Source organism: Daphnia pulex, chromosome 2 (genome assembly GCF_021134715.1).
Source record: "Daphnia pulex isolate KAP4 chromosome 2, ASM2113471v1".
Classification (NCBI taxonomy): domain Eukaryota; kingdom Metazoa; phylum Arthropoda; class Branchiopoda; order Diplostraca; family Daphniidae; genus Daphnia; species Daphnia pulex.
The window spans coordinates 10,878,643-10,903,477 of record NC_060018.1 but is presented as its reverse complement, the minus strand read 5'-3'; the positions used below and the strand labels follow the sequence as shown (position 1 = coordinate 10,903,477).

At 39.6% G+C, this 24,835-nt stretch overlaps 3 long non-coding RNA genes across 4 annotated transcripts; 2 read left to right on the top strand and 1 right to left on the bottom strand.

Annotated features, from left to right (window-relative positions):
- The first annotated feature begins 2,108 nt into the window (after positions 1 to 2,108).
- LOC124209621 lies at positions 2,109 to 2,955 on the top strand. The gene is made up of 3 exons (XR_006881001.1): positions 2,109 to 2,346; positions 2,417 to 2,625; positions 2,687 to 2,955. It is a non-coding gene; the product is annotated as an uncharacterized LOC124209621 (long non-coding RNA).
- A 994-nt stretch (positions 2,956 to 3,949) lies between these two features.
- Positions 3,950 to 6,648, bottom strand: LOC124206202. Of its 2 annotated transcripts, XR_006879631.1 has the most exons (7): positions 6,410 to 6,648; positions 5,993 to 6,331; positions 5,708 to 5,930; positions 5,427 to 5,612; positions 5,229 to 5,319; positions 4,715 to 5,165; positions 3,950 to 4,651 (listed from the first exon to the last, which is right to left on the bottom strand). It is a non-coding gene; the product is annotated as an uncharacterized LOC124206202 (long non-coding RNA). The 2 variants fall into 2 exon arrangements; XR_006879628.1 differs by having other exon boundaries at positions 5,229 to 5,612.
- A 3,626-nt stretch (positions 6,649 to 10,274) lies between these two features.
- Positions 10,275 to 11,578, top strand: LOC124205344. Its single transcript, XR_006879288.1, has 3 exons — positions 10,275 to 10,444; positions 11,096 to 11,191; positions 11,256 to 11,578. It is a non-coding gene; the product is annotated as an uncharacterized LOC124205344 (long non-coding RNA).
- Positions 11,579 to 24,835: the final 13,257 nt, after the last annotated feature.

Here is a 24,835-nt window from a genome sequence, read left to right as displayed (position 1 = left end):
TAATTAGAGAAAACTTCTTTATCGAGTGCTGGCTTCTTAAGAAGAGGCGTAATGAGACCGTGCTTGAAGATCTGAGGGAAAACGCCGGTCTGGAAAGATAGGTTGACTATGGAAGTGATCGCTGGAACGAGCAGTGGGGCCACCTTCTTAAGGATACCAGTGGGAATAGGATCCAATCCGCAGGATTTTGTGGGGGAGGCAACGATCACACGATGGACTTCCTCGATACTGACGATGGAGAACTCAGTGAGCAGATCAGTCTGTTCGAGTGTCCAAAAAGTGGACCGAGCCAATGACACTGGTTGGATCAATCCTAGCTCTAGAACCAATAAGTTCATCCTTGATTGCGTCTACCTTGTCGCTGTAAAAGGAAGAAAAGGCGTTGGCCAAATTAGCTGAAGACTGATGAGTCGGGAGTGATCGCTCTTTAGAACGACCAAGCCATGAGTCAACAATCTTGTATAGTTTCTTCTGGTCGCCAGAGCAGTCGGCAATAGTAGAACACAGATAGTCGACCTTCACCTTAAATAAAAGTCTTCGATACTCAGAGCGAAGGCACTTGTATGATTCAAAATGGCCTTGGAGGTATCCACCACCACGCCAGATTCTCTCAGCTCTTCGAAGTTTGTGCCGAAACACAAGAATGTCGGAGTTTATCCACGGGGCAGGGTCACGAAGCACCGCGACACTAGTCTTCAGCGGGGCGTGCGACTCCACGACGCCACGAATCTCCTGAAACAGGTCGACAAGCGAATCCAGAGTCGCTACTTGGTCTTGATGAACGAACGCCGGAGCAGTAATTAATGGTAGTTGGGACAGGTCAGCTCGCAGAGAATCCAAGTCGATGGAATTGTAGGTACGGAAAGAAAATGACTTTCTCTCCGTCACCGGACGGCGAAGCCCGACGGAACAGATCACGAGGTGGTGGTCGCTGACGAGGCCAGCTATCTGGACGTCGGAGACAAATTTGCTTCCACTGCGAGTGAGAATGAGATCGAGTGTATGAGCCGCACTATGAGTACGACCCAAGACAAGCTGATTCCAGCCCAACTCTTCGACTAGCTGGTTAAAGGAACGAGCCTTGTTGCAGTTAGAGTCGTCAACATGAATGTTGAAATCGCCGACGATAACTGGCTCCTCGTTGTTGTCGACCGCAAACTCAATTAGAGTACGAAACTCTGATAGAAAAGTCGAAAATGTTGGAAAACCAGGGCGCTCTGGCGGACGGTAGATGACGTAGAGTCGGATAGTTTTGGTAGATGAACTGATCTGGACGCAGAGGAGCTCAAAACTAGTCAGGGAGATGTCAAGGTAGACTGCCCTCACATTAAAAGACGCCCTGAAGACTAGACCGACACCACCACCCCTCTTCTTCTTCGCGATCAGACGAGGAACGTGTAATGACATGTAGCCAGGAGGACATGCCGATTTCAAAATGTGATCACCATGGGTGACATTGAGCCACGTCTCGGTAATCGCAAGGAAGTCGAGCCCTGAGGAGATGATTAGATCGGCTATGTCGTGTTTTCTCTTGCAAACCGAGCGGGCATTAAGTAAGCCGAGCCTGGGAACCGAGACGCGGGGAGGGATCTTCTTCTCTTTAGAGGTAGCGGGCCGAGCAAACTGGTAAGGATTCACGGAGTAGAGAGCACATCTAGCCTCGAATCTGACGACAGCAGCTCTTCCCCCCCCCCGGTAGCTTCTTCTTGTTCGTGGAAAAGAAGATCTGAGAAGGTTGTGCTGCCATAACGAATGATGATTTTTGCAAGGGGTCCAGCTAAGAAGTTCCAGCTGCTCACCAACTGATTTGAGAGCAAGTAATAAATCGCGGTCGATAGGAGGACACATTTGCTGATTGATGTAAACAGTGTGTTCAAGTGGCTCCACTGGCGGTGGAAAAAAGAACCAGAGTGACAGATTCAGGGAGGATTTGAGAACGAAAATTCAGTTGCACTTAGATGGACAGGAATCCAATTAATTGGGCCAAGAAGTGTACGAGATGAAACTGTACAGTAAACCTTGTAAAACACACACGGTAAATATAGGTTAAAAAAGCTAAATCACTAAAACAGGGAGCTACTGGATTGTGCAGCCTTCTCATGGCGCGACTAGCAGACGACGACAATAATAAGACTAGAACAATTACCAAAAAGCTCCCTGGTATATTTATAAATTTTGCAAGTGTTATCTCTGGTAAGAAGAAAAGCATAACCAAAAGCGACAAGCAAGTTTGTTTCCTGAAAGACTTGTAAACTTAAAAAAAGATTACGTGGACATCAACAAGACAATGAAGAGCTTGTGTTGAGTGGTTTACTCAGAGAAGCTTCGGAAGCAGCAGTTTGTCTTGTAAGTTCCTTCTCAACTTCACATAAACATTTAAGAACTTCTTTACGTTAATACAAAATTCTTTTTCCAGACACCAATACCCAAGCTCTTCTGGTTTGATTGTTGATTGATTGTGGTTTGTGCAGTGACAGTTTGCCACAACTTTCCATTGAGTATTGCTTAACTTAACCATTCACTTTGGTTAAAGGAAACTGTATAGCTCGTAATGGAGCTATGTATATGTAATGAAGGGGGAAAAGTTGATTTGAGAAGAACAGACACGCTTCAGTTTGCCCACAAGTAAATATATTTCCTTTTTATTGTTTTTTTTACTAATACATAATTTTTTTTAAATTCATAGTCCCCTTCCTTCCTCATTCTGATCCAAGAGGACCGTCTCTTCATCATCATTCTCTTCGTTAACCTCGTCATTGTAATCCGCCTCATCCTCTGAAAACCAGATTTGGGATCCGTCGATCCCGTCAATCGAAGGATCCCACCCGCCTTCCTCTTCTTCATCTTCACCTTCTCCGTCCTTTCTCTCCTCAGCTTCATCTTCACCTTCTCTGTCCTTTCTCTCCTCAGCTTCATCTTCACTTTCTCCGTCCTTTCTCTCCTCAACTTCATCTTCACCTTCTCCTTCCTTTTTCTCCTCTTCTTCATTCTCTATAGTTAAAATGTTTAAAAATAAATGACTATATTGCTATATAAATAAAAATAAATTTAAAAATGTACCTTTGTAAGTGACTGTGCTGTCCCTCTCGTTGCATAATCTTTTATTCATCGTAGACTCCTCCTCGTCCCTCTTCCTTTTGCGTTGTTCCACTGTAAAATGTGTAAAATAAATGGGAATTAATATAATACAAAAATGTAGGAAAAAAACACAAATTAACTTACCTAAAATGGAGTCTACAACTCCTGCAAAAGGCTCCAATGGTGTAGAAGATGCAGCAGGTAAATCATCGGAAAAAACAGGGAATTCGTCCAGTGAGAGACTCAATTTTTTAGACATGTTGCCTTTGAGTATATCCCATAACTAATCTTGTTACAATTCCGCTTCCCATAAGTAAACTGTTTTAATGTAGAAAACTGCCGCTATGTGCGTGATTGTCTAAATTAAAAATGTGTAATTCCATACATTATTCTCCAGCGATTGTTAAATTTGGTATATAAGTTATTTCATTACAATAATAACATTAAAACCGAAATAATACAAGTTTATGAAGCACGTGTATAGTTTGGCCCACACGAGCGTAGGATTATAGACTTATGGATTATAGACTTATGGATTATGGATTATAGACGCACACTTTTGATTCAGGATGTTGGGGATTAAGTCTTATAGAGGCACGTGCTTGGACGTACAGGAAGTTTAGGAAATGTTGGGATTACTGGGGATTAGGGATTATGGTGGCACGAGCCTATACCCAACCCATACACATTTCTTGGTATGGCATGAACCTATATAAGAGGTGCAGTAGGAAAAGGTTCTTTAATAGAGTTCACCCTTTCGTTCAAGAATGTCGCTTCTCGCTTCTCTCACCAAGTGCAGTGTATTTGAAAGTTATGACGAAATCTTATTGTTGATAAGACAGTTTAAAGAGGAGAACAATGTGTATTTACGTTTAGACAAACCATTACAGACAGTTAAGAGTTGGAATAAGAGTGTTAAAAGTGAAGACAAGAAAATTGATGAAAAATATGTTTATAAAGAATGTACTTACGTGTGTCCCCATTCCGTGTCCCGGAAACCAAGGCAAACCAAAAATATGCGTGTTGAACAAAATATCATGTACTGTGAATGTCCAGTGCGAATTCATTTCAGATTTAATTTGTTTAAGAAAAATTTTGAAATTGTGAAAATGGAACTTGATCATAAAAACCACCCGGTCTCAGAATTGCATATACAAACTTATGCAAGGAAAAGTAAGTAAATCAGAATTTTTAAATTAAATTTTTAAATTACAATATTTATTAAATTTTTAATAATTTTTTATAGGAACATGGGTCCTGAGGCGCTTGAATTCGCAAAGGACACCCTCACCGCTGGAGCTCAACCCACCATCCTCAGGAAAATCCTTCAGGACAAGTACGGAACAAATCTCTTGGGAAAGGACATTACGAACATTAAGCAATCATTACTAGGTAATTTCATTAAATTTGCTTATACTTAAGTTTTAAAAAATAATAATCTCATTTTGTAGGAAATTCCCGAGAGGAATGGCAGGAAACAGCGAAATATCTAAAAGAACTCCAATCAAATCCCAACCACGTAATTAAGGTGCTGCAGAATTCCGATGATGAAGTCAACGCGATTTTCATCCAGCTAGAGCCACAACGAAAAATGTATAAAAATTACGGAACTGTTATAGAAATGGACGGGACTCACGGATCGAACAAATCTGGCTTTGCGCTTTACCACTTGATGATTCACGATAACAATGGAGCTAGTCAACCCGTCGCGTTCTTTTTTATCAAGGAAGAGACAAAGGAAGCTATATCTGAATGTCTGCAGATTTTCACTGAGGTATTACCTTAAAAAGTAAACTATTATAACAAAATAATAATTAATATTTTTAAATTTCAGAACAACGACGTTAAGCCAACGAAAGTCACTGTTACAGATAAAGACTGCGCAGAGATTGCGGCTTTAGCCAATTTTTTTACTGCAGCTACCGGCATTCTTTGTCACTTTCACGTATTGAAGGCGATCGACACTCAACTACAGTAATGGATATTTCTTAGCCTCGAGCAAAAGAATGAAATAAGGCAATGGTTCCGTGCGGCACTTTATGCAGTAACGGAAGAAGATTTCGCCGAAGCCAAGTCGAAACTGCTGACTAAATACGGTATTAAAATTAAAAGTTGTAATCTAAATGAAATGTAATAACTTAATTATGTACTTTATAGGTAAAGTGGTTGCGGCATACTTTGAAGAAAATTGGTTCAACATTTCGGATAAGTGGAGCTATCTCGGACGTCGACACCTACCTACTTTTGGAAACAACACAACAAATCGCATTGAACGGTATATACTTTATAATCTCCATATTACCAAAGTGGGATTAAAATTAAAAAATATTTTCTAGCTATCACCGTACTCTCAAAGAGGTTCTTAAAAAAACAAGCGTCTGCCAGAAGTCATCAGAAGATTGGTAAACCTCGTATTACTTCGCCTGAGTGATAGACAACTTAAACAATCTATTCGAGAAGTACGGTTTAACACAAAGGAGAGGCACCCGCTGCTGGAGAAATTTGCTGAATCAATATCGACTTATGCCTGGAAACTAGTTGAACGAGAAACGGAGATTACGACTGCGAAAACTTATGACTTTATCCTGAATGAGGTAAGTCACTTAAGAAATTTGTATCTTTAAATTACCTAAGAACTTTTATTCATTGCAGGAATTGGCCACATACAGCATTGCTTCTAGTAAAACCACATACTTTTTGAAACAAGATTTAACTGGCTGTACTTGCAAGTTCTTCATGGATTTCGGTCTTCCTTGTCGTCACATAATTAGCTTCCATGTTACAAACAACATGGAAATTCCTGTCGGGGCCTTTGCTGAACATTGGGCTAATCAGTGTCTAGAGGTATTGAACTATTCAAAATTCTTTTGTAAGATTTTAAAATGAAATTCGACTACTTATATACTACTATTACCAAATTTTGTTAAACAGACTGATGATACCGTCCCAGCAAGTGTTTCTTCACCGACTGGAATGCATCACTCCAAGAAGCTTACCAAAAAGCCCATAACTGACAGGGACCAGTACAATATTGCGATGGCTTTTTTTAGGAAGATGGCAGACACACTGAGTTCATTAGCTGAATCAGATTTTGACGAAAAATTACAACTACTACAAAAGATCAATGAAGTAATCAAAGAAGGCAAGTCAGTTGAGTTGATGCACGCTGCGGCTCCTTCTGAACATATTACTCATGTTGAACAGATTTTGGTGCTGGATCCTATTCCGGTTGTGGAAGAAGTCAATAACAATTCTACAAAAGAGAACACGGTAAATAATATATATATATATATTTTTTTGTTACTCCAAATTAATATGTGGTTTTACGTACAGTTATTAGCACCATCTTGGAATGCCCTACATCTTCCAGCAGCTCATCAAAAGAGAGGTCGTCCAAGGAACAACAATGGATACTTCACCCCGGAAATCGGGGGCCAATAAGCCCAACCTTTAAAAAACGTAAATAAACAAATTCTGTTGTCTGCACCCACGCCACCCAGACTTACTATCAATACTTAGAAATTGATAGTAAATAACTAAATACATCTCACTTTTAATTAGATAGAACGATAAAAAGGTTTAATAAAATTAAAAGGGAAACGAAATAATGTATTTAAACCGCTATTTGTGAGGATTCAATCGTTAATTTCATTGCAAATTGCAATCCATGTGCGGAGGCTTGTCAAGCTTCGTTGTGCACTAGGGTCTTTACTATAGCCTACGTAAGTTACGGCCAGCGAACGTACGTTCGCCCCTGCAAAAGTTGGGGAAGTTTCCACCCACCCACCCAACCTAGCCAGAAGGCATCCTGTCCTTCTGGCACAGCATTGCCAGTTTTGAAAGGGGATAGCCAAGGAAAGATTCGAATTCATACTTTAGCAATTTTTACAGTCTGCGAAAATAATTAGTAGCCTAGTGGGAAAAGCGGTGGATTCCCATTAGAGTAGTATTAGGTTCAAACCTGTGCAGGTCTTTATCCATTTTTAATCATTTTTCCTTGTTTTTCCTATATTTTTAAAATGAAATGATGGAATGCCTAGATTCTGTAAAAAATTCAAGTTTTTTCTCATTTTTTAAACAAAATCTGAATTTGTTTTTTTTTCTAAGTCCTTTCCAAAGAAAAGTCCTTGGTTAAAATGAAAAAAAATTTCTCATTTTTTACAGAATCTAGGCATTCCATCATTTCATTTTAAAAATATAGGAAAAACAAGGAAAAATGATTAAAATAGGATAAAGACCTTCACAGGTTTGAACCTAATACTACTCTAATGGGAATCCACCGCTATTCCCACTAGGCTACTAATTATTTACGCAGACTGTAAAAATTGCTAAAGTATGAATTCGAATCTTTCCTTGGCTATCCCCTTTCAAAACTGGCAATGCTGTGCCAGAAGGACAGGATGCCTTCTGGCTAGGTTGGGTGGGTGGGTGGAAACTTCCCCAACTTTTGCAGGGGCGAACGTACGTTCGCTGGCCGTAACTTACGTAGGCTATGGTCTTTACACAGGGTGGTACGGAGAATTTCAACAAAAGGGTGGTACGGAGAACTTCAAAAACTGGGGTGGTACGGAGAAGGGTGTATTTCGAACCCGTAATAAACCCTTCTCCGTACACCCCACCAGACTATGTTGCGTGCTACATAAAATAAATTTTTATCATCATTGGGATCGCCATTGGGAGTGACAAATCCAATCAAATCTAGCTATTTTGGGGTAAGGTAATCGAATTGAGGTTTCGATTGTATTTTAGAAATTTCAAGAATTTATATTTATATTCTATCACACAAGGGACATTCCGCACCAAAACGACAAAACATTGCCGTGCTCACATATCTTAATTAATTTTTTATGATAATTCTTTAATAGGCTTTAAGGTTAAAATAATATTTTTTGCCGAGGGTTTTGAAAAAAAGGATGGGTGGGCGTAGTATCGATTTATATTTTTCGTACCTTGCTGATACCATATTCATTTTAATTGTAATTTTTGGTATTTTAAAGTAAAACAAAAAAAGAAATACTGATCAGAAAGCGTTACCGGAATGATAAATTAATTTTAGAAAAAAATCGCGTCGGTTTTGGTTTGGACGACCCATGTGGCAGTACGATCGATCTTTCCGAACGCTAAAACCCCTAGCTACTTTGAACTATGCGCTAGGTAGGACTCTTAAATTTTGGCTTCGGTTCATTAGTGATTTTTGACTTGCGAGATTTCAATCAGTTTAACAACAGCAAAAAGAAAAAGTGAAGCTGTAACTGTTAAGTCAAAAACCAGACAGGAAGCCGAAGCACCATATAAAATCCAGACGTTTTCTTTGTACTGAAAACTGGGATTTGCTTTATGGTGATTTATCTCGTGACTTTGTTATCGTGACGACCCAGACGAGTAATCACGGGCTGAACGGAGCCCGGTCAACGCTCGTGTCTATTCACTGCAGCTGGCTGAGACTATAAGCTTCTCATCACTGTTAACTGCATCACTGCTTTTCACTTGCAGGACAGTTCAGAGGTCTCTTTTGGGTGCTCTCGACTGATCAGTGATCATTGAGTGTAGCTATCAAGCTTTTCCTCGCTTTTCCTATCCTGTTTACGATGATTTGTACCCGCCATCGCTATATATATCGAATGCTATAGCCGCTAGGCTTATATTGCACTACGACTTCCTTCGTTGGTCGATAAGAACCTAGCCATCTAGTAGTCCTTTTGTTTGTTTCAGTCTGTTTTAGTTTTGTTTTACTGTAAAAGAAAATCCTTGAGCAATTACTGTATACAGTAATTTCTTGCATAAAGACCTATAAGTGTGATTAAGTTGAAATCACTTTCAACTTAACTTTGTTTAAATCTTAAATTTCCATTAAGAATTGATGGAGATATCCGAGTCCGAAGATGCAATAACAATTTGTATGGAGAAATGTGCATATAAGCATTAAAAAATTTTGACAGCGCTTGTTGTTTAACAGTTTTACGCTAATGTAATTGACCAAAATGTCCTATGACGGCTTAATAATGTATGGCGCTGGCGAAGAAACTATTTATACTCGATATCGTCGTTTTGAAGGTTATCCGATGCCAGCAAGAGCACGGTCCTTCCTATCGATAATGCTATAATTTCAATCAAGCCGTTTATATTTTAAAAATGTTGTTGTTTAACAGAATTCTCGTGCCAGTCAACCCGCGCGCCAGCCTTGAAATAGACAAAAATACGTCACGCGTGCTGATCGATAGCGAATGGAGGGGCGTTATAAAATCAAGGAAAAAATCTATACTCAACAAGTTACTGCACTTGTAGTAAAATACAGTTGTATACTTCCGCGTAATAATTAGCCGCAGGATCGATCTCAGCAGACTTCGAGTTTCTGTGTAATGATCGTATTGAGCAATTCAAGCTTTGTCAACTGTCCAACGTCAGATTAAATGGCTGAAGTCTGAGCATGATGTATAGAGTAATTTACTTTGCGAGAAGCTTGTATGGACCTTATTTTTCTTCTTCTTTTCGACGCATATGTGTAGTACAGCTGGGTTATCGCAACTGCGATATTTCTTCACTTTTTAAAATATAAGGCTCCAGATAGCCTCTACACATAAGTAAAATTCCAAGAATGCCAACGGATAAGGACTATATTCTTGTTAGGGTTATTGCACTTGATATATAATTCAACATCACGTAATTTCTTTTTTATGTTGGACCATCCGCCATTTCATAATAAGTTCTATTATTAATTCTTGTAAAGTTCATTTTCTTGTACACTATGGACAATGGAGCCGATGATGAAGAAAAGAATTGAAATGATCTTTGAGACGACAAGAGTCCAGCACACTTTGTACGTCTTACGGAGTGGACCCGCGGGCGGCGGGGCACTTGGGCTGTTGCTGATGCTGCTTGTTGCTGCTGCTGGACATCAAATGAAACCGGCGACCTTTGACTTTATCACAGAGTCTCTCTTATTTCTCTCTCTGTTTCTCTTGGCTGGCCAAAGGACTCATTGGCTGGGAGTCATCCTGATGTTGGCCGGGGAGGGTGATGGACAAGGAGGAGGGCGTTAACGTCTTCTCGAGGCTGCCCCCCCTCCAACCACATTGACCGAAGAAGGAAAAAATGGGGGGCGAAAAGGAAGAAGGAGGATTCAAGGATTTTTTTTCGATTTCGGCGCTGGGATATAAAACGGGGTGGTAGGTCAACTGGTCCCATCCATTATAGCCTGTACAAATGTGCGCGGTGCGTTAGACTCGTTCGTGTTGTTGATGCGAGTGAACCACCCGTCTTAGTAGAGATCTCTGCTACTAATTGATTTTAGTTCAAAGTTAATTCCCATCAGTTATGCGTTCGGCCATCTTTTTGGTCACGGCGCTGGTCGCAGCCTCAACAGCCAGTAAGTTACACGCAAACGTTATAACCGCATCGAATCTTCTTAATCTCTATTATTTTTAAGTTTATTTTTCTGTGAGTTTTTTATAATTTTACATTTTTTGGAAGTGATTAGATCATTTTTTAAATTGTATTCCCACTCGGTTTTAAAAGAGGGTCCGGGAGTGTGTTATTGAAGCGGTTTCGTGATGAGATGAAAATGAATACTTACATAATCTCGATCCGTTCGGTGGATGTCAATCGCGGGCGAGAAAACCGTTTTTATTGTTCTTGGATTTAGAGGTGGGGGCGGTATTTATTGGTTACGAATTTGGATTGAAAAGTTTCGTCTGCTTCATAGTTTTGTTTCAAAGCTTATTTTGATTGAAGCAAATATGACATTCGAAATTTATCTGAAGGTAAAATTCAATTTTGAATTTGAATTATGAATCATTTTTTCAAAGTTTTTTAAACACAATTTTGACTTAAAGATACAGTCAGGCAGAATTCTAAAACACATAGAGCCATTTTCCTGCTCAAGAAATTAACAAGCGTGACTGTATATATCTTGAAACGCATAAATTTATAAAACTTACTTTACTGTTATGATAAAATTTTCATATTTGGTAAATCTAAGCAATTAATTATTTCTAAAAAAATATTTTCGCCCGAAAAGGAACTTGAACCCTTAATATCCGGATTAAAAAGTCTCGTATCATTTAATCTGTTTAAGAAAATATTGTCGTCATCATCAAGGCATGGATCAAGAATGGTAAAAATGGAAAGAAAACAAATTTTGAGCTGAAATGGTTTTCTAACTTTGGTCCTAATGACAGTATTCGTAGCAACTAGCAAGACTATTCCAATTTACGCTACTACTACTACGCCAATGAAAAATATGGACACCATTTCGAAAATTGTACAGCCGTTTATTGTTAAGACAGCCTAATGAATAAACGTGAATAAATCACCGGCCTACTATACAGAGGATTGTGTCTCGTCATAAAACAGGTATACCAAATCATAGCATTGCAATTTCTGTAGAGAATTAATGAGGCTGAAGCGGGTAACTGCAACAATTTTTCTAAGTTTTTCAAGGGTCATTTAATATGAATAGCTAAAAATAATAAAAGAAAAATACATCAATTGGAAATATTAATTGCAGACTTTTCAGCAAATCGTCGCGTTTTCTGTATAAAAGCCTATTGGATAAAAACACTGGCCTCCTGACCGCCCGGGGGTATTGTTGGAAAAATAATTCACTTCAGCATAGGCAAAGGCAATAGCAATAGTATCCATCAACGTAATACTTGCGTAATTCCCATCGCGATTGTACCGTCGACATTACTTTTGTGGACGAATACAACATAAGGAGAAACAACACGAATAGAAGCTGTAAAAATAAAACGTTAAGGCACGGTTTTAGTGCCATGTGTAGAACCTCAAACCAGAACCTCAACTCTAAACCTCAACCCTCAATCTCAACCTCAACCCAGCACCTGGCTATTTTCCGGCGCTATTTTTTCAAAATATTTTGTCAAGAGAGAATTTTCTCCGCTAGATGTCCGCGATGTTGTTGCTTATGTCTTGCAGATGTTGTCGTCGTTCACGAACTTGGATAGACCGAAATCAGTAATCTATAATTAAAAAAAGATAAAAAATTACATTACGTTAAAAAACAATTCTATTGAAGTCTAGTACCTTTAAGAGTACATTCTTGCTTTGCCTAGACAACATTTTGCAGTGGATTCGTCAAGTTGTCCCTCGTGAATTAAAAATTCCCGCATATCGCCTCCACATATCAATTCTAACATTAGGTAGATGGAATTGCGCTTACAGATGCTGGCTTCCAACTAATGATGTGAAATATTAATAGATTGGTCAATATGTAATAATAATAATAATATATTGCATTTCTATGAGGCGCACTTTTACATAAGCACAGATGATCAAAGGCGCCTTTTGGCTCACGACTGAAGCAGGGAAGTAATTATTTATACGCAATACAGAAAAAGTGAGTTTTAAGTGCAGTACGGAAGCGAGGAAGAGAAGAGGCTGAGCGAACAGACACAGGGAGTTTGTTCCAAACAGTAGGTGCATAATTAGAAAATGCTCTATTGCCGTAAGATTTTACATGAATCGAAGGCGGAACAAGATCATAAAGAGCAGAGGGGGCAACGGAGGACCTCAGAACACGACCACCTCGACCGTCGACTACACGGCGAGATATTAGGCTGGACAAGTAGGAAGGAGCACAACGATTGAGGCAGCGGTACGTCAGCACCGCGATCTTAAAGTCAACCCGATAAGGGACTGGCAGCCAGTGAAGCTCCCGCAGATGAGGGGTCATGGCATCGCGTTGTCGGGCTCCGGTGACGACTCGAGCAGCAGCATACAAGACCTTCTTTATAGGTTCCAACCGAGATGACGGGAGTCCGGCGAGAAGAGAATTCCCATAGTCAATGTGAGACAGGACAAATGCGGAGACCAGTTGGACGGCAGCCGATCGTGAGAGGAATTTTCGAATTCTTGCAATCCTGCGGAGGTGGAATAAGGCACTTCTACACGTCTTGTTGATCTGAAGATGCATAGTCAAGTGCTTATCAATGGTGATCCCAAGGTTTCGAACAGAATCGGACGGAGTGATGGACGCATCACCAATGGCAAGAGGAAAATCAGCAGGTTTACATCGGCTGGTCTCCCGAGTACACGACGATTGCATCAGACTTTAAGTCATTGAACTTTATCCGATTTTCTGCCATCCACTGCTTTGTTTCACCAACGCAGGCGGAGAGTGTGGAGAAAGCCCGACGCTGCTCGGAGTAGTCAGGGGTAAGGTGGAATGAAACATACTTCTGGTCGTCGTCGGCATAGTAGTGATCCGTCACACCGTGCTTTAGCGAAATGGAATGGATAGGGCTTTTATACAGAGTAAAAAGGACGGGGCCAAGTACTGATCCTTGAGGCACGCAAAATGAAAGATAAACAGCAGCAGAAGTTACTCCAGAGATAGAAAAAGATTGACAGCGATCGTAAAGATATGACCGAAACCAGGTAAGTACAGAGCCAGTAATCCCGAATCGACACGTGAGTATGCTCAAAAGGATTGAGTGGTCAATGGTATCAAAGGCTGCGCTCTGGTCCAGCAGGGCCAAAACAGCCGCATCACCACTATCCACACTCAGCAAGAGATCATTAAAAACCTTGAGCAATGCCGTCTCCGTTGAATGATTCGGCCTGTATGCCGACTGGACAGGGACGTAGAGATCACCGGCCAGTAAGTGACTTGAAAGTTGCTTGGCAACCACACGCTCGACAAGTTTAGATAGAAAAGAGAGCAGAGATACAGGTCGATAGTTATTAAGATCATCCACACAGAGGCTCGGTTTCTTCAGGAGAGGAGAGACAAAAGCAAGTTTCATTTCACCAGGCAAAATACCGGAGGACAGCGACAGATTCACAATAGAGGCAATAGGAACAGCAAGTACATCTGCAAATTTCTTTAGAAGAGAGGTGGGAATCGGATCACGAGAGGAGGATTTGGAAGGACATTCTTTAATTAGAGCAGAAATTTCACACACCGAAACACATTCAAACGAAGAGAAAGAGGGGACGTCGATGGACACAACAGCATCAGCAGTGGCAGTGGCAGAGGAGCAAAAAGCAACGTCGTCAAGGCTGGCCCTGATATCGGTCACCTTCTTCAGAAAGTGATCACTGAAACGGCTGACAAGATCAGGAAGGGAGTCATGGCGAGGAAGCTTAAGACCCGGCTTCTTAAGAAGAAACGAGTCGACGATATTGAAAAGTGACTTTTTTCCCTCAGCCTCCGCGATCTTTTCGTTGAGGAACGACGACTTCTCTTTCTTGAGCAGATGGCGTTTTTCTTTTAACAGGTTACGGACGATCTCCCTGTCAAACTCGAGTGCTAGACCCTTTTTCTTCCGATTTCTCCATCGACGTTCCGATGCTCTGCACCTTCTTCTGATAGCCAAGACATCTGTAGACACCCAAGGATTTGCCGGCCGGACAGTTATCACCTTCGAACGCTCAGGCGCATGTTTGTCGAGTAGCAGCGAAAGGTCGGCGTTGTATTGTTCAAGCAGTATGTTGAGGTCATCAGATGGATCAGTAAAAAGAGAGAGACTGAGCAAATCAGACATGAAGCAGTCGGCATCAATGCGGTCTAGCTCACGATACGTAATTCTTTTCTGTGGGCGCACAGGCCGATGGGCACGAATGAGCGTATGAATGGCAAAGTGATCTTCTATTAAAGCAGATATCATGCATTCACAGACGACGTTGTCGGAGATACGCGAGATAACGAGATCGAGAGTGTGGCCATCAAGATGAGTGATGCCTTGGATGTGTTGGGAGAGGCCAAAAGAGTCAAGAAGGGTGAGAAACTTACAGCCAGTGGAGTTTCCCGCCACGTCGACGTGAATACTACGACGTGAGTACTAGTAAAAAAATTACGAAAAAAGTACCTTTACAACACCAGGATGATTTAGTATTCTTAACAAATCTAACTCCTTATTTAGTTTCTCGACGAGTTTCTTTTTTTGGAAATTGTTTAAATTCTGAGATTCCCTGGTCAGGCATTTAATGGCATTTTTCCTATTGGTTGTTTTGTTCACAGACAACCACACTTCGCCATATGAACTGCAATAATAACATTTGTTAATAAAAAGTAAATTTGTGCATAAAAGAAAATCTTACCCTTTTCCAAGTTTGCGAACAATAAAAAAATCACGATTCATTTATGTTGGAGAGTTGGTATCGACATGATTTGAGTCTAGGAATGTGAAAGTGTGCCCGTACGGACAGGCTATAGCTATAACATCCCCATTTCCAAGACATGTTATTTTTGCCTTATTGATTCTGACACCACTAATAAATGTTCCATTTGCAGAACAATCTTCTATAAATGTCTGTTGTTCACGTTTGGACTTTTCATCTCTTCGTATAATGCAATGATGGCGACTAAGGTTGTCAACATTGACGTTATAGTCTTGCCTTGTTATATGACAACGTCACAATTCAAACCACGACCAACAGTGTAATAATCTTTACCCTGTCTGATGAAATAAGAACTTTTCCAAAATCTAATATCCTCCGCTAATTTTTTTTAACTTTTGTATGATATTTGTTGTGATAAACTGGTTATTTGATTATGTACTGTTTCTTCAGATACTTTTCTTTTTTACACACCGTTCTAGAAATAGAAAGTGAATCAAGCGAACGAAAATCTATCAATTTGTTGCAGATGAAAAGTTGGATATGTTATAGTCATCGCGGGCCTTTTATAATATTAATATTGCAACAAAGCAATATTGGCTTCAATGATGGACGAAAACAAGAATCTTTGGATGGTAAGCTCATGCAAAATTTTTTAGTTTTGCACATTGCCCATGCCCACGAAAACGAGCATGTAGATAATAAGCTCCTGCCAAAGATTTTCTAGTTTTGCCCATCCTACTGACAAGTCTTGCTAAGAAACAGCGCCAATTATATAACCAAATTATATAGCCTCGCCAATTGACTAATTGACCTTGACGTTCCGCAAGCAGACGGCCTATAAAAAATAACACTGTCATCTGTTAGTGGATCGAGCTTTAAAAACAACTAGGGTGTCTATACAAAAAATCTCCCGAATAGGGAAATTTGAGTCTCCAAATATTACATATGAGAGAAAGAAAAAGTTTTCCTTTAAATTAGAATCAATCGTATCTTCTAATTTCAGAAGCAAACGTTTTCTTCAATTTTAGAAGTTTTCCCTTTTGTTGCTTTTTTGTTACCAATTTCCCCGTAAATAAAAATGATAGTTAAAAAAATTAGTTAACTCACATGTAAAAAGTAATTCTACGTCGAATGGGATAAGTCACGTTGGGATCCGAGGATCATGAGAGCGTCTCACGGTCCCCAAACCTGTTTGCGACACCCCTCGCCCAATTCCTCAGGGACATATAAGCCTAATAGTATTTCAAGGCTGCCAGAAATTTTGCTTCTTCAAATATCTCATTCTTCAAGCGCTGTAAGCCTTCATTGCGTAAAATATATTCAGAAATTTGGTTTTGCTTTTATTCTTTTTTTCCAAAAGGGAAACGTTCCAAGCACGTCCGACTCCGCAGTACATTTCATTTTGATGGTCCTGGGTCGTCTTAAATTTGTTGTAACCAATAAATCCACATCGTAACTTCCAGTTAATGAAAATGAAAACGTTGCAAGCACGTCAAAGCAGTACATTTCATTTTGGTGATCGCGGATCGTCTTAAATCTGTTGTTATCAAACAAATCCACATAGTAACTTCCAGTTAATTTAGTGAATCATCATTCATTACTTCCTCGTCATATTTCGTGACAATTTCTCATTGGAATTCTTTAAAAGAAGTAATTTTTTTCCCTCAAATAGCCGATTGCCTGACCATTAGTTATTGATCAATTATTGCCAATTTTTTCTCGATTATTTGTAACGTTTCAAATTTAGTATAAAGCTTACTTTTAGCTTAATAATATAATTTGTTTTCCATCTAAAGGTTATAATTATTTCGCAAAAAAAAAACAATATTAATGCTGTTTATAGCGCTGCGGAACAAAATTTCTGTCCTGTCTTAAGATTTTTTTACGGATAATTAAAACTAAATCTTTATAAATTTTTAATAATGTTCAACTTTGCCTAGCATCAACTTAACATGATAAAATGAATTACAAGCATCCTTATTAAATTAATTTTTCTACTAAAAAATCATATTCTAGAATCAAGAGAGGCAGCCTTCCCGAAAAAATGAATTTTTTATCTTTCATTTTTTTTTGTGGGATTGACAATCGACGCGGATTCTATTTTCTGTTTCGTTTCGGTTAAAATTTTGATTGAAAATACCGTGTTTTGCTCTATCTCTTCTTAGAGGGCCAGAAAAAGCAATTTTTACCCATCTTTCGGTTGAATCAACATATTTCAAACAACCATTCATTTATCTCTCAAAACCACCCCACACAAAATCTGACGTCTTCCCTATTTACTACTTCCAAATGCCATCCACCTAACAAAAAAGGACTTTCCTGCTTTTGTGATCGAGTTATCTGCTGTCAGCGACTACGGTACAGGATTCCTGCATTCCTGATTTAGAAATCGTCAATTGACGTTCGGTTTACATCACCAAAGTAACTAATCAAATGGCATCATAAATTGCAGATTCCATTTGCTCAACTACAGGACAAAATGTAAAGGAACAAGGTCCAGCCTACAATCCATAGCTGGCCAAGAGAATTTCTGTACTACTCTCTCGACCAACTACAGAAAGTTGACAGAAGAAGAAACGTTGCATGGCCAGCCTTTTAAATGAAATATGAATGAAATATGTTTTGTTCTTAGAATCTGTGTATTACCTTGATTGTAGTGGGGAAAAAGAATTGGAACGAGAGAAGGTGAGAGTGCTTCTTCACTACAGTAGAGTAGGGAGAAAAAAGAGAGAGGAACTAGACTTCTTTTTCTGTACATGAAAACACAAGACAACCTTTGATAGGACATATAGTAAATAGTACACACACAAACGTCTGCAGCCAAAATAAGGTCAAAGTGATGGTTAAAAACAACAAATATGAAGGCAAATTATGAAGGCAAATTAAATTAACCAAGGGTAATCTCAAGGCCTTAAAACCTGTGGAAGAAAATTATTTAAGTTCAAAGGGGCGTAAATTGAGATTTCAGGGTAAGCTTGTGATTGGCAGTGATTGGGATTTCAGGGGGAATGTGCAAAGAATTCCAGGGGGACAGTTTTCCGAAAAAGGACAACTTAACTCCATGAAACGAAGTGGCCTATCGCCTATCAGGAAATTCGCGTAAGCAGCAAGGTATCGAATCATTTACTTTAATAGGTTGTATCTATTTTCAAAAAGGATATATTAATTTAAAGTGGGGTGTTTATGGTTGGTCGGAAAAAATTTGAAGTAATCCACTTTTTCAGAAATATTTGAAGTGGTTTTACTTCAAAATAAAACTGATATTCATAGTCAAAATAGAAAAAAAAATTAAATAAAAAATAAAGTAAAGTAAATTAAATTTATCTGGATAGTGACATCCATTAGTATTTACAACTATTGGCTATTATTAGGTAGCCGAAAAATCATATTGCTTTTCTGACTTTGGATTTCTTGTTTTTTCAGTTTTCAAGAGCAAGAAGTAATACTAAAGGAGTAACGCAGTTTGCAATTAGTAAGCTAGGTAGTGCTTACTGCAAAAATTCTTACTCCACACCCTTTGTAAATACATGCCGCATCTGCTTCGCCACTGTGTGCATCTTCAAAAATTCTAAATTTGATTAATTTCATTAGGCAAACAATTCAAATCAACAAGGGACAAATACGCTAGCAAATATTAATTTGGTAATGCAAAATTCAAATTTTATATGAGATCTTTTACTTGATAAACTGGCTCCGTGGATTTTTCGTTCACTGCATAACACCTAGCTTCATTCAGACATTCTAGATTCTACTAAACAAATTGCCTCAAAGGCACACTCGCAACCTGGTAAACATAATTTTATACACGTAGCGACCGAGAAAAGATTGCTTAGAATCCACGAACATAACGATTTGAAATAAAGTATTAAGCGTTACCATTTGGTTTACACGTCAAACGTGAAAAGATCTTATTCGGATACTATAAATTTCGAAATAGTACAACCAATGGGAAAAAATCAGTCAAGGGGACTAAAGGTTTGATAAAGAGAATTTGGAGTTATATTTAAGAAAAAATAAAGAGTTGAGAAAATAACGTCACTGGTGAGTTCAAAACTTGACAAAACGAGAAAATTTCTGAAAAGTGTCACGAATTTTGAATCGAGGCTTTATGTCATCACAGTTGGTTATAAGTAGGTCAGGTACGTACTCGTGCATTTACACAGGAGGGATAGTCGTACGAAATCATATCCGCTGTTCGACTGCTTGCAGTATTTTGCCACCCTGCATGAATTCTTTCTTCGTCGTCGTCTTCCTCTGAGTACAAAACACTTTAAACGCCCAATAACGTTGGTAAAAAAATATGATTCAATTTCATGTTCGATAAGGAAACAATACTTGCTTGTATAGCCTTCGCTTTATTTCGATCACCAGTCTCCTATATTCAGCTCAATCAACTCTCCGCGTCGAGTCTACGGTCGTGTCATTGACGGAAAATCCTCAAGTTTAGGCCAACCGATTCTTAGATGGAGAGTAATTGTAATCGGAATATTCTTTATGGTTATAACGGCTTGTGCTATGAAATCCGCATGTAGACGGCACGTTTGCAACAGGACAACTAGAGCTGCCACGCTGGAAAAATTGGGTTCAATTTGGGTTGAGATTAAAACTATGGGTTCCTGGCCTGCGACACATTACAAAAAAACTTTTCCATGAGATGACTGAAATTGTGAGAATCTACTTTTTCCGAAGATCTAGCCGTAGCGTAAAGAGCTGAAGAGTCGTAATTGTTGTGTCAGCTAGCGCAGGAGTTCCAAATTTAGACGGTACGTTGGGGAACAGGAAAAGTAGAGCTGCCATGCCAGCTGCAATTGTGGAGCCTGACGGGCATGGGATGCATTTCACTGAATTTGGTGAAGCTGACAGGGGCGCATGCGTTCCCACCTTTCGCGGTCATTGGGGATTGCCTGCGTGAAAGCGGAGAGGGAAGAAGCTTTTATTCTGTTGATCTGTCCACTTTGGCGGCTCAGCCGTGGTTACCAACGCTAATGAGCATGGCATGCGATACCCCTTGGGTCCTTAGGCCAAGCCAAAGGCTTCTGAAGTCGGTCAAGGAGGAGATGAACCCATTATGCAGCGTCCCCGGCTTCCGGTTAGTCTCCTGGAAGTTGTCAGGGCGGTCTATGGATAGCAGGGTTTTTCGTGAGAGGTGGTCGAGCTATTCGTGGGGGCCATAATGGAAAATACGACCAGCGCGTAAGAAAGTGCCTGGCGAAGTTGGTCAGATTAGTGTATGGGAAGGGGTTCAGATCCCACGTCTAATGATTTAATCGTGATAGAAGCTATTTTGTCGGAACAATTCAGATCAAAATCATACAGTACAGTCAATATCGATAGATCCGCCCTGTCCTCCACAATAGAAAGGGTAGAAGGCTTCCAAGTGGGCCAACACACAAAAATGTTATTGTTAATGAAAGGAATTTATAATAAGAAACCACAAGCGGCCAAGTATGACTCAGTTTGGGATGTTGATACAGTTCTGTCATACGGCAAAAGCAAAGAAAATGCGTCTCTCTCACTATGCGCATTGGCGTCAAAATTAGAGACACTCTTGGCTCCGGCAAATTTGTTTCGAGAGTCGGACTTGGCTTCAGTAAATTAAAAATCCATAGTATTCGCGGGAAATAGGATCTCCTTCACTCTCAGTAGACTCCGCAAGGCCAAGAAATCAGGCCAATGCAGTCCTTTTCATTGCGACGGATGTCTGGATGACGAGCTAATTCTTGAAACTTCTTGAAGAAGCAAATTTTTTTCTCCTGGCCTCGTTTTTGTTCCTAGAATGAGAAATCATGAGAATTAATAAAGGACAATGAACATTTTTTCAAAAAATTAAATACGAATTGGTGAGAGTAGTTTGATTTATCTGATAAAGCGCCTTAGAGTAGTTTGCTGTAATATTGTTTCGTTTTTCATGACACGCTCTCAGATGATGGTGTACTGCTGGATAATTTTGGCGAATCTAGAAACGTAATGATTTTTCTCTCCTGATACAATTTTGATGCAGAGACGGGAGCATATTGCTTCTACTAGATGGCTCTTTCTTGGCAATAAATGGGAAGGGGCACCTCCGGATAGAAAACACCGTTTCATATTTTCCACGTTGACATGGCTACTATTCCTCTTTGGAACGTTCAAAACGACCATTTGAAGGTTTTTAATTTTTTTCAAATTGAAGCGGCCGTTTGTCGTACTCTACTAGATCTTTGTACAGACGAACCACATCATCCAATTCCGATTGCTTAAGACATAGTCCGGAATTTCTATTCACCGATGCCGAAGCAAGTTTGTCCACTTCATCCCATCCAGCGATCGAGTTGGAGTCTGTTGCAATATCTTCAATGACGGAAGAATTTTTGGGAGTCAAAAATGCATTAATGGAAGATCCAGTTCCATATTGTTATGATCGTCACCGACTTGCCGACGTTCACACCTCGACGGATTTCCCGGAATTACCTCCCTTTCTGCTTCCCTATTATATTTGTATTTGCTTCACCTTGTTCGACGGAACTCGACGATATAGGATCGTCGAGTGAGTCCTACTTGCTTTTCACCTCTCTTTGACGTTGAGTTAGAGTTCTTTTTTTTTTTCGTTCCTTTGGATTGATAAGGCCACTCTTGTGTACCATCTTGAACTAAGACGACGTCGCCAACAGCTCGGTACTCTTTCTAATAGCCAGGCTATCTTGTTTGACTTTCGTATGTGAGTACCTTACCTTTTTTTGTCTGTCTACATTCTGTTTATTGTGTTGAATCGCATATGTGTAATGGAGCCGGAATACCACAAGTATGGCCGGTGGGACGAGTCCAGGCAGATATGGTGTAGTATGTGCTGGTATAGGACTCGTCGGCGAGTCCAGGCAGACACGGCGTAGTGTGGCCGGTACAGGACTCGCCAGTATTCTGGTTATGTGTAAGTAGTCGGAATACCACAAGTATGGCCGACGGGGCGAGTACAGGTAGACACGGTGTAGTGTGGCCGGTACAGTACTCGCTAGGTTTATGTCAGGAAATAAAGACCGAGCTACAGAGACTATGTTTGTGTTATTTTCTATGTCCTTGTCCCCCGATTTCATAAAAATATTATCATCAATGTCAACTTGAAAAGGCGGTCACTGGGGATAATTTCTTTATCCTCATCCCTTCTTCTATCTTGAAATCCATTTCGTCGACGGAAAGTACTTCCTGGATTGTTTTTCCAGATTCAGAATACAGTTTCTCGATTCCGACCAACTCTCTTATGTACGTTGTAGGTGGATGATAAAGCGGATCTATTGGAGATCCAGTCCTTCCAAGATATCTTTGGAAAGGCTGTAAAATGTTTATTGAATCCTTATATCGAATGGTCGGAACTGTGATTGTGTATCACAGGAAGCCAGACGACACAATAAAATAACCGTTAGCGTTGTATCATTCGCCCCACTTACCGTTGTCATTATATAATAAGTAGATCCCAAGGTAGATTGATTCTGATTATTCCCAGATTCAAATATTTCAAGTATCAATTGCTGGATTTAGAAATGTCCGATGAGATTGACATTCTCGATCGTCGTGGTGGAGAGTTTGGTGTAATTTGGCTCGCTGCTAACAACAATTTGAGACTTCAAGGAAAGGGCTCATTACAAGCTACTTGCATCTTCTGCTCCCAGTGCGAATCGACCGAATTTGGTAGGAAGATGATTTCAGATTTAAAACTTCTTTTACAGTCTTGATTTGAATTAATCAGACTCTGTTTGCAATCAAGAACTTATTTGATATGGAGGAACAGGAATAAACCCAGAACTGAAGGATCTGAAGGATGATTTGAAAATTTATTTGTCAAAAAATAGATTTGTACAGGGTGGTATACACACACCACGGAAAGGGGAAAAAAAGGTTAAACGTGGAAGCGTTTGAAACGCGTGATAAGAGGGGCTGGGTGGGAGGAAACATATAATTTTTGAATGGAAAAGCTTTTTGCGGTAACCCGAAAGAGGGGGGTGAGAGAAAAAGTTTATCCCTTGTGTTATTACATCATCATCATCACATAATTATCATCATCTACATAAGTCTTGTATCAGTTATTTGACTTGTGGTGGATTTCCCTCCCCACTCCACCTTGTCCACCGGTACAACAGAAGCCATTTTCCGATTTTCGGTTCCAACGGCAGGTCGATATGCGTCCATAACTCCATAATAACTCTTTTGCTGGCCGAAAAAGCTTACAAAGTCCAGTATAGACAAGGCCAGGGTGAAATGACGACTGCAGATTGATGTTTCGCATTTAAAATGAAAGAGAAAGAAAAAAAAACAAAATTCGACAGATCAAAGTGACGTTGCTTCCTTAAAACACCGGGTCGTCAACTTCTCCAACTTTTAGTGAACTCCAACCCTATATTTACATTTTTCAGATATTATCGTCATTGCGATGAATTCACAAGAACCCTAGAGCGAAATACCTTTGACGTAGATATCGAATGTTTCTTATCAGTTATCAGTGATGTTGTCCATCGTGCCAATACACTGGAAATTGCCAGTGTCGCTGACTTTAGAATTCTTCAATGTTAGTCCACGATCATATTTAAGCAGCTATTTAGAATTGGTCTCAGATAACAAATCGTGTCTTTATTATTCCGTTGGAACTATCCCTTTTGCGGTGATTTCACTACCGCAAAAGACGGAGATGTTGAGCTTGGGATGGGTCGGTTTGCACGGAATATCAAAGAGAAGCTATACTTGCTGGGCTAGATAGCCAGTATAGTATGGGTCCATCAGAAAGTAAGGTAAAACTGTCCGAGGAGTAGGTACACGTCTTTTGTCATGTCTAATCCGTTTTTCTTATCTGTCTAATCATATTCCGATGAAAATTTGAATAAAACTAAAGGGAATATTTAAAATTTTCAAATTACCGGGTTCTTTCCAACACGAAAATTGCACGAAATTTGTGTCATATTCATCCCAGTACTGATAGATGCAAGTCAATATAATATTTGATCCGGCTTTGATCAACATCCGAAATCATAGGTGGACATTTTGGACAACAAGCCAGATGATGTCATCTGAATGCAATTATCTGACAAGCGAAATAAAGCCAATGAAATATTCCAACGGATACACATCGAGGTCGACTTTTAAACTGTCTCTATACACACACAAATTCCTTCTCCTTTTCACCCCACCAACACCCAAAAAATGAATTTATAATTTATTACGAGTTCACAACCAACTTCAAACTATTTGAATATTATGTGTTAAAAAATAAACTGTGCCTACATAGATTAACATAAATTTGTCAAAGGAGAAAAATGATTGGAAATGAAAGAAATACATTGTTGCAAAATGGCTCATGCGAGTCGAGATTTCTCTTGGGAAGGTTATATAAGATTTATATAAGAGGCTTACGATAGTTATCCTCGATCCTCGATCAACTACAAAAATTATCAACACAGTTAAAACCCTCTGCGTCACCATTTCATTTCTACTGATTTTCGGGTATTGTCTTCTGACAAAGTTTTGGGAGAACGTTTTCATGCTAATGACTCATCCAATCCAACCATGGATCACACTATTTTTTTTTGTATTGCCATTCAATTTACCCACCTTCAACCCCACTGTTTCATCACATGTTCGATGTAATTCACTACTAACTGCAAGACTAGTATGGAAAAATAGCGAGCCAGTAAAGTAAATTAATCTAATTGGC